Here is an 11073-nt window from a genome sequence, read left to right on the forward strand (position 1 = left end):
TGTGTGTGTGCGCGCGCACGCTCTCTCTTGCAGCCTCTGTGTTTGGCCACAGTTTCCACATCCAGTCACTAAATGAAGCGGTCTCTTTAGGCCCTATTCCTGTCATACATGGGACAGTTTGGGTCCTTTGATCAGGGAAGACCACTTTCTGGACAGCACTTCACAGTTATTTCTAGTGCACATTCTTTTAACCTTTTTCCTATGTTCTAACTCTCATTTATTAATTCTTTATTTGATAAAATATTTATTGAGCACCCATCATGTGCAGTCAGAGTTCCAGGCATTGGGATATAAGAGTGAGCAAATAGGCACAGCCTCTGCCCTTAGAATGCTGGAGGGATGAGGGAAGACAAACAAAAACTAGCAAGATATATGTCCCAAAACTTGGAGACAACTGAGATGTTCTTCAGAAGATGAATAAATAAAAGTGGTCCATCCAGACAATGGAATATTATTTAATGTTAAAAGAAATGAGCTATCAAGCTATAAAAAAGACATGAAGGAAACTGAAATGCACAATACTAAGTGAGAGAGACCAATCTGAAAAGGTTCCATACTGTGAGATTCCAACTCTCTAACATCCTGGAAAAGACCAGACTTTGGAGGCAATGAGAAGATCAATGGTTGCCAGGGGTGTGGATGAGGAAGAGATGAATACATGGAGCATGGAGAAGTTTTTGAGTCAATGAAAGTAGACCTTGTGATATCATAATCATGGATATGTATCATTATGCATTTATCCAAACCCACAGAATGTACAACACCAGGAACAAGCCCTAATGTAAACTATGGACTTTGAGGGGTGATGATGTATCAGCCTAGGTTCACTGATTCTAACAAATGTAGCACTCTGGTGGGGGATGTTGATAATGAGGGAGGCTGTGCATGTGAGGGGGTAGGGGGTCCATGGGAAATTTCTGCACTTTACACTTAATTTTGCTGTGAACTTATATATATATACATACATATACACACATATCTACATATATGTGTATTATGTAAAATGTGTCAGCTGGTGCTAAGTGTTATAGAAAAAAATAAGCAGAGAAGAAGTTGAAAAGTAACAAATGCTTTTTTTTTGAATGTTTGGTCCTTGAAGGCCTCATTGAGGAAGCACATTTGAACAGAGACCTGAAGGGAGTGAGCCACGAGGACATCAGGAAGAAGAGCATCCCAGGCAGGAGAACAGCAAGTGCAAAGATGCTGAGGCAAGAATCAGCTTTGTGTGTGTTCCAGGGACAGCCAGCAGGACACTGTGATGTGTGTGAGAGAGAGATGCAGGACTGGACAGGAGCTACAGCATTCCGGAGCCAGTCTGTAGACCATAGCAAGAACCACTTCATTCTCTTGATTGACATAAGACATTTTTTCTTGAGCTAGCACCGTAAGCTCAATCTCTTTTCATGATGACTGGCAGTTCATGTTTGATTCATTGTGTATGATTTTATGGTTTAAAATAAATTTAAAATAAAATTCTTTTATCATTCTTGGAGAGATCATCTCCTCACCACCCACTAGTTATAGGCTATTGAGCAGTTTAAGGAAGGTGAGAATCCATGGAAGGGGTAAATTAGCTCCTGTGTATAGAGAGACTATAATCATTATTGGAATTGTGCACATCGACACAAAGATTTTTATTTTTAATTAGCAGAGATAAGTCATTTGTAGCCAACTGAGAGTTTAATAACTCTTTTCAATAAGATTGTTGTAAGAGTTTGGAGAAATTAATCCTTTGAAAGCTGAGATGTTAAAAAAAAATAAAGAAAAGAGAGAGAAAAAGATTTCTTTAGTGCTAGCCTTGTCATTTTCTGCATAATTTAGTGCAGTATTCTATTGGCTCAAAATGTTTTCAATTAAGAAAGACAAAACTTCCTATCCCAGATTAATCAAAATTCACTTTAAGTGACTTAAATTAGTAACAGGAAAGGAAGTTTCATCAACTTGAAAATTAAACTAAGCAGCATTTGGTTTGTTATTTGGAAGTGCAAGTCAAAGTAAAATTTAATAAAATTTAATAGAACGTCTAAATAAAACAACACATGCTTTAAATTTCCTATCACAAAATTCAATAACAAGTATCATGTTAGACCATGTATCAGGCAGCATGGTTGGAAGACATCTCTGAGAACATCCCTTGATCCCACGGGAAACAGACAGGTTGTGATTGTGCCCTCTTCCTTTGTCCAAGCTGGACATGATTTGCTGTTTCCCCATGAAAGTTATTTTTCAGTAGCTTGTGCCCACTGGGTCCTCCGTACCACATGGCTTTTGCATGCTGTTCCTTCCACCAAGGACACCCTTCCATCCCTTCTTCATTTAGTTCTCTCCTACTGGTCTTCAAATCTCGTTGTCACCTCCTCAGGAAGGCTTCCCTTGGCTTCCCACAACAGAGAGCCACTGTCCCTCTGTTTGTAGCTCTTGTCAAAGTGGCATTTGTGGGGCAGCGTCCATGTTTTCAGTCCACACCATGTTTTTAGGGCACCTCAATGAACATTTGTTAATGAATGACTGATAGGAGGATTTGTACAATCACTAGGAGGGCGATTGCTGTTGAAATACTTGAACAAGCAGATGCAAAGATCCAAAAAAAATGCTTTAACTGGGAATTCTGGCTTTATTGTGATTAAGCTGGATCCTTAATTTTTTTTCTTAATGAGCAGGTGATTTTGTTTTCCTCAAGGTTTTTGATCCAAGATTTAATGTTGTCAGGACAAGGTAAAAACTGCTAATGGCTCCTCCTGTTATTTTTTTTTAAGATTTTATTTATTTATTCATGAGAGACACAGAGAGAAGCAGAGACACAGGCAGAGGGAGAGGCAGGCTCCCTGCGGGGAGCCTGATATAGGACTCAATCCCAGGACCCCTGGGATCATGACTTGAGCCAAACCAGATGCTCAATCACTGAGCCCACCAGGTGCCCCTTCTCCTGTTCTAATAAAAATCCCCCAAAGCCAAAGAAAGGGTGCTTTGTGATGACATTGGATGTGTACATCAACCAGGTCAAGTTTGAGATCAACTCTCACTTTTACATTTTTGGCAGCAGACTTTTCCTTATCCCCTTCACCATATGTGATCAGGAGAACCTAAAAATAAAGCATAGGGTCTGCTGAGGGAGGCAGGAGAGAAGGAAAATGAGGCAGGAAAAATATGCAGGAAGGAGAATTATAACCACATGGAATTCTTTTCTAGAACATTTTCTGTAGAGTAGCTGCTATACAGCCAACTCTTCATCTGTTTCCTTAGTATCCTTAGCTCTTTGCCCAAAGGAACTCATCTTAGAACTATTACTGTCTTAAATATTTCCAAACACAATTGTGATAGATTGTAAATTCCCCAATAATTAAAAAGTAGTTTGCGTACATGAAAATAAATGGAACACCAACATTAACTAGAGAAAATAAGCTTAGTATCACAGGTAGGGCCCCTCGGAGCCTCTGGAGGCCAGAAGGTTTCTATCTGGTCCAGCATTTTCACAACCGTGGTTCAGAGACCATAGCATCAACATCCATGGGGAGTTTTTAATATCAGAATTTCTGGGAGAAGCCCTAGAGGTCCTTGTTTTTAACATGTTGCACAGATGACTCCTACAAACTGTCTGGTTTGAGAACCGCTGATCTAGGCTGGCCCTCTTGTTTCATAAATGAGGAAGATGAGGCATGTTCCTGGAATTGTCCAGCCAGGGAACAGTGGGAGGGAGACTGGACTCTTCCTCTGTGGTCGCCTTCAGGCCGAGCACTTTCAGCGAGGCCTGCTAGTAATAAGAGGAGAAGACTACTTCCTGCAGAATTGCAATATTGCTGCTTCTTGTTCACACTGTTCTTAAATCGCTCAAGCTAGTAACGTCTTCATCATTGGAGCTCACTACAGCACCGAAGGCTGGGATTGCAGTAGGTTTCCTGCTAGAGGTGATTGGGGAAATTGAAAATACGCTCCCCAAGTATTCCTGCTCAGCCCTTTGTAATGCAGGCCACTCTGGATGGGGAGAGGGTCACATGGTGGCAGAGGGAAACTCACTTAGAAAGGTACTTAAAACCCCAATGAGTGCAGTCAAGCCGCGGACACATAGCCTTTAGGTAACAATTTCCCTCTGTGTTCGCAATGGTACCTACTTCATCATTAAGTCGAAATTTTTATTTTTTTTTCAGACTTGCTGCAAAACCTCACAGCTTGCCTGGAATGTCACTAACATTTTAAAAGTTCAGGACCTGTCATGTCTTTGGGGTGTGCAATCCTCAGAGAGTCGTGAAAACCACAGGACTGAAAGACTGTGTAATCAACGCAGGCAGCAAAAATCCCATCACTCTTTAGAAAGCAACTTATTTATTTGTTTTCCAGAACTGAGAGTTATGTTTACTGAACATGAAGTCCTAAGTAGGAAGTATCACTTTTTCATTGTGGAGGCTTGGGGGCGGGGGAAAGAAATAGTGATTACTCAGAATAACTTTCCCATCTTAACCAAGGTTTAACTGTAAAGGATGAACTTGAGAAGTCTCCCCTCTGGGAACAGAGCTATTCATAACTCTAGAAAGTACAACGGGCACCCTGCAAAGATCACTGCTGTTGTCCCTCCTGCCCTTCATCACCAGAGCGGTTGGTACAGCAGCAAATCAGTGCCTGCATGGGGCAGAGGAAGGCAACAAGGCAGGCGGATTTATTCTAGTTGAGAGGAGGTTACAAGTGGTTGAAAGTCCTCCTGGAAACCAGACAGTCAGCCCGTATGTGGGAATGTGAGTGGGGGCTACCCCTGGAAGGACAAAGTCTTTCTGAGAATGGATGATCCCCAGGCTGGATCGAGAGCAAGAGCCCACCCTCGCCCCTCCCAGCTAGGCCATCGGACCCGGAAGCCAGTGCCATGGTAGGGGGGCACTTGAGCCAAGGTGATGGCATTGGTAGGAGGCTACCATAGTTATTCTCACCTCAGTCAATTCCTTCTCCCTGGCACCCCATTTTTCTCTCCAGTCCCACCCAAACCAAACACCCCAGGTACCCACCCCACATTGCATTCTTTAGCCCCATGTTTCCAGTTATGGGATCTCAAGTATTTAAAATTTCATTTTAGTGCTAAAAAACCACTAATGAAGACCCTGGACTGTCTTAAAAGCAAACAAAAGTTGATGACATGTTGGTGACCTTCACTGCTACCATGACACCCATACTTATCTGCCACCTTGTTCCAAAGCATAAGTTCCGAACAAGGTTTAAACAAGAAAACACAAACTCTCCCACTTTGTACTGCCTGCCAGTTTCAACCCCCCACCCAATGCCCGAATGGCCTACAGGATACATGGGGCACATTTTTATGAGGAGACGTGAGCAAAGTCACTGAGTTAGGGTAAACTTCCTCCGGGATTTATTCTTGGATCTCCTCCCATCCTTTCTTCTTCTGGGTAGTTGCCCTTGTGAGGCCCTCTAGCCACAAGCTCTGATGGAATCTGAATCTCCTCAGACCCTGGGTACCAAGGGATAGCACATGAGCCGTAAAGTGACGTTAAAAATGAACATATCAGATGACTAAGGCAATTAAGGCGAAATATTCTAAGACACAGGGGGATGCAAGGAGTCAGCACGTAGCTCTCTGGCAGGAAATGCAGGAGTCCAGGGAAACAATACAAAGGAGTATTCACTTTTCAGTTTTTCCCCACAGCTGAGGAGGCATAAAGCTGAGAAAATCCCTCCACTTTCATGGGGTGATGGTTAACAACTATTCTTCTTCCTGGCAGCTTGCTCACCATGGTCATAGCTCCCAAGGAGGCTTCAGATGCCACAAAGCTTCAAAAATGCTGTGACGGGGTGACAGGCAGTGGTGGGTGTGCCCAGTGGGAGCTATAAATATCCCGGTGGGGAACTGTGATGACCAGCTGGGCCAGGCCTGGCCTGGGCTCCCCACGGAGAATACAGTGACCGGGGAAATCAGATGTGACTTCTCTCCCTATGTCTTTCACTGATTATTTCAACAAGCATTTGTTGGGTCCTATTTAGTGAGGTCCTTTGTGATATGTCAGAGATGTCGTCTCTTCCTCAGGCTGTTTTCTGCACAGTATCCTACATAATCTGGTTCACATCTGTACAGACCTGGTGGCCTGCTCTAGTTTGCCAAAATCCCAGGACACGAGAGTGCAGAAGTCCATCACTCCAGTGCAGAATCCAACCAGATGAGGACGTACTGTGGCAGGACTTTGCAATGGCCACAGTAGAGCTTTGAATCACTATTTTTGCAATTCCAGAGCCCACCCTTGCCCCAGAACCCTGTCTATACTCTCCCAAAGGGAGCTAAGTTAGATCCTACTAAGAGGATGAATGTTGTCCTTCGTGGCATGAGAGGTTCTGTGTCAATCACCCCCAGGGCCCAATCTCTCTGTCCTCTACAACATGTCATCTTTGTTTTTTTTAACATTTTATTTATTTATTCATGAGAGACACACAGGGAGAAGCAGAGACACACAGGCAGAGGGAGAAGCAGATTCCCTGCAGGGAGCCCGATGCAGGACTCAATCCTGGATCCTGGGATCACGCCCTGAGCTCAACCCTTGAGCCACCCAGTTGTCCCAACATTTCACCTTTGCGAAGTCAAGGTAGACATCTTGACTTTGGGAAGAATAGAAAATTGTTGCTTCTGTCATCTTTAATGGTATGTGAATGGCCTTGAATACAAGTCTCAAATACAATGAGAAAGGATTGTCTTATTCTATTACATGATATAATAGTATAGACCTAAAAAGGATTTTGTATTTTTAAGCATAGCATCATGTAGGCACTGTGACATGGCCTACAACTACAGAGTAAGTGGCAAACCAGCACTCAAGACCCTTGCTGATAGAATGACTGAGTTCTTGAAATAAAATAAACATAAGTATCATGGCCAAACCTCACATCTTGAAGAAAAGGACAAGTACCCATGAAGAGGAACAGCATGAGTGCCTGTCCTGGGAGGATACAACGGGACCAAAAAAGGAGTTATCTTTGCGAATTTCATTGTCTTGTAAGCCCAAGCATCCTGGGATTTCTCGGACAATGCCGCCGTGGACCTCGGGAGAGATTGCCTCATTTGTCAAGGGCTCAAGCCTGAAATACACCCAAGACCTCAGAAATAATTGCCAAACAAAAGTGGGGAAGACCAACCCTCAACTTAGTTTATCTGACAAACACCTTTATTTTTTCACAAAAGTGGAAAATGGATTGACTGTATTTGAAATAAGCCTTATTTCAGGGAATTCCCCATCTATTTATGATAATCCTATCGCAAATGAACCGCTGCTCAAATGAAATGCATTTACCCCGGGGCTGTTCAGTGAAATCGTCTTATGAAGACAGCGTCAGTGGTTGAGGGTTAGCCTTTCAATAATGCCTTATTTAAGCTAAATGGATTTTGAAGGCCCTATTAAACTCCCAACAATTTTTTTAATTGAGGGTGGTGATGGTTTAGCGGAGATTTGAAGTGATCTGGAAATTATGATGCAGAGGAAATAGGAGGGAACACATTGAGACATCCTCTTGTTTCTGGAGCTGTCATAATCTGAGCACAAATAGGAATGTCAAGAGGAGACTAACTAATTATTTTCCCCCCATGGAGAAAGAAATGACAGCTATAATCCGAATAGTGATGCCTGAATCAAGACATTCAATATTTTGTTTAATTTAGCATCCCACGGTCAAGTTCAAAAAACTCTTATCTGAGACAGGAGTAGAAGGCACACAGTGGTGATGGGAGTGAGGTTTCTGCCCCAAATGCTAGCAGACGGCTGTGCTCTGAGGTCTCTTTGGGCTCCACAGAAATTTCCTAGGTGTGAGCTAGTGCTCCGTCAACATCTGCCCCTCTTTGCACCTCATGTGGTGCATCTGTTTCTAAACACAGATGCTGATTCTATCGCCTAATTTATCAGACTGAGCACACAAGGAGTGACCCATAATCAGTGCCTGATTAATATTTGATGAAAGACAGGAGTCCCCAGAAGAAGGGGGTAGGTGCTGTAGTACCCAGGCCAGGATCTACGGCTCTCACTACTCAACTTCTGCTTCCCAGCAATTCCAGAAGTTACCCCTGTTGCAGTGTTCAGGCTCCATAAAGATATACTTTTCTTGTTTTGTGTTTTGTTTTGTTTTGTTTTGTTTTGTTTTATTTTTAATCACATATTCCTTTTCTTCCCTGGGCTCATGAGCACTCCAGGGGAAGTAGGTCCTGGTGAATTAAACACAGCTTCCCACTCTCGCTACTCACACCCCTTGCTAAACCCCACTTGTGGACCAAGCTCGGACTTCCATCCTGGGGATTCCTGATCCCAGGCAAAGCACAGGATGTGCTTAAAGCACCCTCTCAAGTATCTCTGATGCTACTTCTTAGACTCTAGTGGTCTCACACTCACTTAGAGGGTTTATTAAAACTGAGGTGGCGGGACGCCTGGGCGGCTCAGCAGCTGGGTGTCTGCTTTTGGCCCAGACAGATCCAGGATCCAGGATCCAGAATCAAGTCCCACATCGGGCTCCTTGCAGGGAGCCTGCTTCTCCCTCTGCCTGTGTCTCTGCCTCTGTGTGTGTCTCTCATGAATAAATAAATAAAATCTAAAAAAAAAAACAAAAACTGAGGTTGTTCCGTTCCATCCCCAGAGCAAATGGGTAGGTCCTCAAATTTGCATCTCTAACAAGTTCCCAAGTGATGCCGTGCTGATGCTGCTGGTCTGGAGACCCTACTTGACAACCTCTGGCTCTAACTTGACCCCAGGGGTCCATGAGGAGCCCCAGTTGTCCTCAAGTTCACTCCACCACATTTATAAATCACTTTAGTACTTTAGAACTTTTCATGCCTTAGCCTATAGCAAGCCAGACCCCTCTACGCTGGAAGTGTTGCTTGTCCATCAGCTAAGTAGCTCTGGGAGCTGAGGTGGCTCTTTCAGGCCGGGCAGGATCTGATTCATCACCTGACTGCGCTGGTTATTTTGAACATTTCAGAGTCTGCTGCTGGCTCCAGCTCATATTAAATGTGTGGACTTGGGGATTGAATGTGACTTCCCAAGGAGCCTCATAGCCAGGGAGTCATTACCGCCAACATTTGGCAAAGTGCCCGGGCAGCCTAGATTCTAGAGAAATCCCTCCTGCTCAGTTAAGGAGCCTGTCACCCGTGAAATGCAAACTTCCAGACCAACCCGGATGTTAGGTGGGGCCTGCCTCCCAGAAGTGCTGCCTTGTTGAGAAGAATCAGAGAATGTGGCCAGGACCCCTCAGGACCACAGAGGAGCCATCTGGTGACTCAGGAGGTGAGGCCATCAGGATGCTCAGATGAACCCTTTCTCTGTGCTATGGCTGAGGCCTCCAAGACCACAGCCCCCAGACTCTGGATGATATGAGTCTGGCTGCACAGCACCCACTGAGGTCCCCGAAAGCATTAGCAGTCTCCTACAAAAGGGACCAAAGTAAGGGCAGCCAAGGAGCCGGTGCTGCCTCTGGGAAGAAGTGATGGAGTCTTGCAGATCCCCTCACCCCTCATCCCTTTCCACTTGCTTCATGGCCTACGGGGTGGGCTGCTCCTTCCACATGAAGCCAATTGGCTGGGTTTTGGGGGCTCTCCTGAGATTAGGGTGCAGAGGGACAGCTAAACACTAGTGCCTACACTGCCCTGAGGCCCCGAGTGGAGGATGCGATTCACCCACCATTGAAAGTGGGGCCTCTGGTTCTCCTTGTTGGGGATTAGATTTGAGCCGAGTGGACGCTGCCTGCTGGAGTGGGGCAACTCACAGGAAGTGGACACCATGGCGCTGAAGGAGCTTCAGCAGCAGCCAACAGGAAGAAGGGGTGTCACCTGCATCCTGGAATCTTTAGCAGGGTTGGCAAGAAGGGAGCCCTGAGAAACAAAGAAAGCCCCCTCCAGAAAGCAGAGCTTGGAGCATCTGCCAAACCCAGAGGACTTCAAAGCAGAGCATGCAGTGCCAGCCATGGACGGCTTTGTCCCCCATAAGTAGGCCCTGAAGGGGTCCCAGGGGCAGCCTTGTGGGGGACAGGTGAGTAAGGAAGAAGCACCCAGGTTCTCCCCCATGCAACTTGGGAGGGAGAAGATATCCACCTTCAAATGAAGTTTGGAGTTTTACACATAAGACTAAACATTTTATTTTTTTAATTAAAAAAATCTTTTAAAGATTTTATATATTTATTCACAAGAGACAGAGGCACAGACAGAAGGCGAAGCAGGTTCCTCACAGGGAGCCCGATGTGGGACTCGATCTCTGGACCGGGATCATACCCTGAGCCAAAGGCAGATGCTCAACCACCAAGCCACCCCGGCGTCCCAAGACTAAACATTTTAATTATGGAAATGAGACTGTTTTGGTGCCTGGAGGCATCAGAAAAGGCTTGGGACATGCTCAGACTTTATCCAGGTCCCAGGAAAGCATCAACCCAGAGAGGGACTTCCAGGACCAGTGGGAAGACTCCAGTTTCTTGAGGATAGTGGTGTGTGGGGTTCAGCTCCATTCTTACACCTAGTGCATTTATCCCTTTATAATGCTCCTCCCCACACACAACTAGAAGGAGATCTTTTCAAAATCAAAGCTCACATTTTTGTGCATTTTACTGTATTCCAGGAACTGTACTGATCATTCAAATGTATTTTCTAATTTAATTTGCAAGCAACCCTATGATGTACCATCATCTGTTTTATAGATGGTGAATCTGAGGCAGATTTACCCAGTGACTTGCCCAGATTATGAATGGTGGGGTAGGTTAGGACCGAGGTTGCAGGATGCCGGAGTCTGAGCTCGGATTCCTCCCAGTACTGATTCTCAACATGGGGCAACAGTTGGCATGACCGGAAATGTTCTTGCTCATGTCTGGGGGTAGGGGTGGTGTGTGCTGTGAGTGGCTAATAGGTCAAGGCCGGGGACGCTGCTGAACCTCCCACAGCACACAGAACAGCAAAGAATGATCCAGCTCAAAATACCAATAGCACTGAGGTTGGGAGATTTGCCTTCTTTTGTTTGTCAAATGGAAAATAGTTTTATTTTTCTTATTATAAAAGTAATATATCATCATGAGAAATCAATCATTTCAGGAAAAAAAAAACATTAGAACATGAAAATTACCTGTAAT

This window comes from Nyctereutes procyonoides, unplaced genomic scaffold (assembly GCF_905146905.1).
Source record: "Nyctereutes procyonoides isolate TBG_1078 unplaced genomic scaffold, NYPRO_anot_genome, whole genome shotgun sequence".
Lineage (NCBI taxonomy): Eukaryota > Metazoa > Chordata > Mammalia > Carnivora > Canidae > Nyctereutes > Nyctereutes procyonoides.